Source organism: Tupaia chinensis, unplaced genomic scaffold, assembly GCF_000334495.1.
Source record: "Tupaia chinensis unplaced genomic scaffold, TupChi_1.0 Scaffold000687_1, whole genome shotgun sequence".
Taxonomy (NCBI): domain Eukaryota; kingdom Metazoa; phylum Chordata; class Mammalia; order Scandentia; family Tupaiidae; genus Tupaia; species Tupaia belangeri.
The window spans coordinates 2,798,347-2,801,741 of NW_006160210.1; positions in this window are offsets into that span (position 1 = coordinate 2,798,347).

The window sequence follows — 3,395 nt, forward strand, 5'->3', positions numbered from 1 at the left end:
GGGAAAGAAGGAGAGACCCACTGAAAGTCTTGTCATACTGTGATTCAGCCTCAGGTTCCCAGGCCCACAGTCACACCCAGTGTGTTCAGGTTGAACCAGGAATTGAACTAGTGCCTTCCTAGATGGCTCTAATTCCCTATAAGAGCACTTTGTTGCCTGCACCACTGTGACTGGTTTCTATAATTTTGTAAATAGTGGATAAACTGGCATTTTTCTTCATGTGATTGACCTTGTCTCAGATAATATAGAACAGAAAGGCTACCTTTTCTTTCTTTCTTTTTTTTTTTTTTTAAAGAGAGATTTTTGCTATAGGGCATATGCTCTCACTGGAAAGACAGACAGAAAGTGAGAAATCACACCGTCACTCCCCACCCCAGGAAGGATGGCCACACTACAATCCTTTCTCTCCCATTCTCTTGGGATTTTGGGCACACACGTACACACACTTGGCATGAGTTTTAAGCCACCAAGTCTGGGACTTGAACTGTGGTCAACTATGTGCAAGTCCAGCAACATAACAATTAGGCCATCTGTTGGTCCAAATACTACAACATTTTTAAGTATTTACTATAGTAGCACCTACTTGTAGGTACCACCATCTGTATTCGTTACCTATTACTACTTAACACATTCCCACAGACATAGTGGTTTAAAATGAAAGTTAATTACTTATTATTCAACAGTTTGTGTAAGTTAGAAATCTGAGAGCTACTTATTTCAGTCCTCTGTTTAAATTCTCACAGTGCTGCAAGCAAGTAGTCAGCTGGGACATACTCTTGTTCAGAGGCTCCACTGGGGAAGAATTACTTTGAAGCACACTCAGATTTTTGACAGAACTAATTTACTCATATTCTGTAGGACTGCGGTGCTAATGCCTTGCAAGATGTGAACTGGAAGTCATGTAAGCTCTGAGGCTGTCCTCAGATTCTTGCCAAATAGATCTCTCAAACTGACTGCTTGTTCATTCGAAGCCAGTTAGAGAAGGTCTCTACAGACTGTGTGCTTTCTGTCATATGACATAACTACAGAAGTGGCATCTAATCACCCATCACCTCTGTCATATTCCATTATTAGGAGCAAGTCACAGATCCCACCCGTGTTCAGGGTATTATACATGAGTATCGACACAAGACAAATGATCATAGAGGAGTTGCCATGGAGTCCATCCACCTCAGATCAAAATCCCAAGCTCTGGTTTTTTTGGAGAGGTTTTTACTATAAGGCATGTGCACTCGTCAGAAAGAGAGAAATGCAGAGACAGAAAGCGAGAAATCACCCCCCAAGGGGGATGGCCACGCCACAATCTCTTCTCCTCCATTCTCCTCTTGGGATCTTGGGCACGCACGCACACGCCCCCGGCGTGAGTTTAAGCCACTGGGTCTAGGACTCAAACCACGGTAGACTACATGGGAATTCAACGACATAGCCATTACGTTAACTGCTGGTTCAAAAAAACCCCAAGTTCTTATATACACCTGAACTAATACTATTAATTTTATGAACATGATTTTAATAAAATCTGTAACATTTTAAAATATCTTCATTTGTTCCTTTTTGTAAAAGTTTATTTCTTCTATGAGTGCAATACAAAAGACAGGGAGAGAAAGAGAACAGAGAGCATCCAACTGGTTCCTGATGCCACTGAACACCGTCAACCTCAGCAAGCCCAGTCACGGGCAATGTGTGCTGGATACACTATGGAAGGTCTCCAGAACCAATCCCAGACCCTTCCCATAAGGATCAGCTTTGCAGAGCAGCATGTTTAACCACTATGTCACTGTCTCTGCCCTGTTCTTGATTCTTCCAACTGATTTGATAACAATGATTCCCATTAGTCATAGAATCCCATCTAATAATGATGCCACTTCTAAAGATATAAAACCTCTTCCTTTAACTCTATTATGTATTTTTTTTAATTATTTAATTTTATTTATTATCATTATCCTTTAATTTGCTATAGGGCACACGCATATACCAGAAAGAGCCAAAGAGAGTGAGAGGGAGGGAAAGTGAGAAAGCAAACTGCCACGCCAGGGACTCAAATTGTAGGCAGCCATGCGGAGGTTCAGTGTCCTAACCATCATGCGACCTCCTAGCTCCCAATTATGTATTAATACTGATAGTGATCAGTTTTGCTGTTTGAAAAAAAATCAATTAAGTACATATAAATTTAAGTCATAATTTTTATAATTGGTATAGCTAACATTATATATTAATATTACTTTAAAATAGCAGTAGGTCAAAAATACTACCTAAACTGACTGAAATTTATGTCTGAATAAAGAAATTTGGACTGCCTATATAGCATAGTAGTTAAAGCAGCTGGATTCTTCATGGCTGATTGTGTGGCTCAAGTCCTAGACCCGGCTGCTTGAAAAACAAGAAACCTGTTTTACAAAGTCAGAATTTGTGATACGATATTCTAATAATGTTGTTCAAGATAAAAGACAATGGTAAACCATTAAGTACTCAATTAAATTAATCTATTGAATAGTAGGAAAATCATGATGCAGTTTTGCATAGAAAAACAGAAAAATACCTCATGACTATAACCCACTATATTTGTTGCAAGCTCTGAGGTTTGCAACATACACATAACTTTAAGCGTATTTTAAAAATATTTAATATAGTAGATATAACACTCTCAAGAAACATTACCCAAAACCTATTTTGTCTGTTTTCACAAAGGTAAGATCTAATTCAATGTACATGTTTCATTTGTGTTTCTCAAAGGTATTACTTTTAATTGAGTCTTGAAGATTGATTTAATTAGCCTAGTTTTTCTTTATTCTCAGAACATTGTATTTCAATCATGACAGACTAATAAAGGTTTTGTTTTGCATTTAAAATTGATTTTACTCTGCTATAAAATTTTGCATACTAAATTTTAAAAACACCAGTAGTAGCAGTCCATCTATGGAATTATATCTAATAGAAGCTCAAGTGCAGAAACACCTCTCCAAACTGAATAAATAATCATTTTTTAAGAGATTTCTCCTATAGGGCATATGTACTCACCAGAGAGACAGAGACAGAGGGACAGAAACTGAGAAATAATTCCCCAGGGGGGAAGACCGTGTCACAATCCCTTTTTCTCCATTCTGCTCTTGGGATTTTGGACATGTATGCACACGTGCCCAGCATGAGTTTCAAGCCTCCAGGTCTGGGACTTGAAGCCTGGTCAGCCTTGTGAGACTCCAGTGACATACCCACTATGCCATCTGCTGGTTCCCAAATTTCTTTTTTAAAACAGAATTATTTATTTAATTTTATTTATCATTATTATTTAATTTGCTATAGGAGATATACACTCACTTGAGAGAGAAGGGGCGGGGGGGAGTGAGAAAGTAAGCAACCAGGTCGGACTCAAACCACCGTTGGCCATGTGGAAGTCC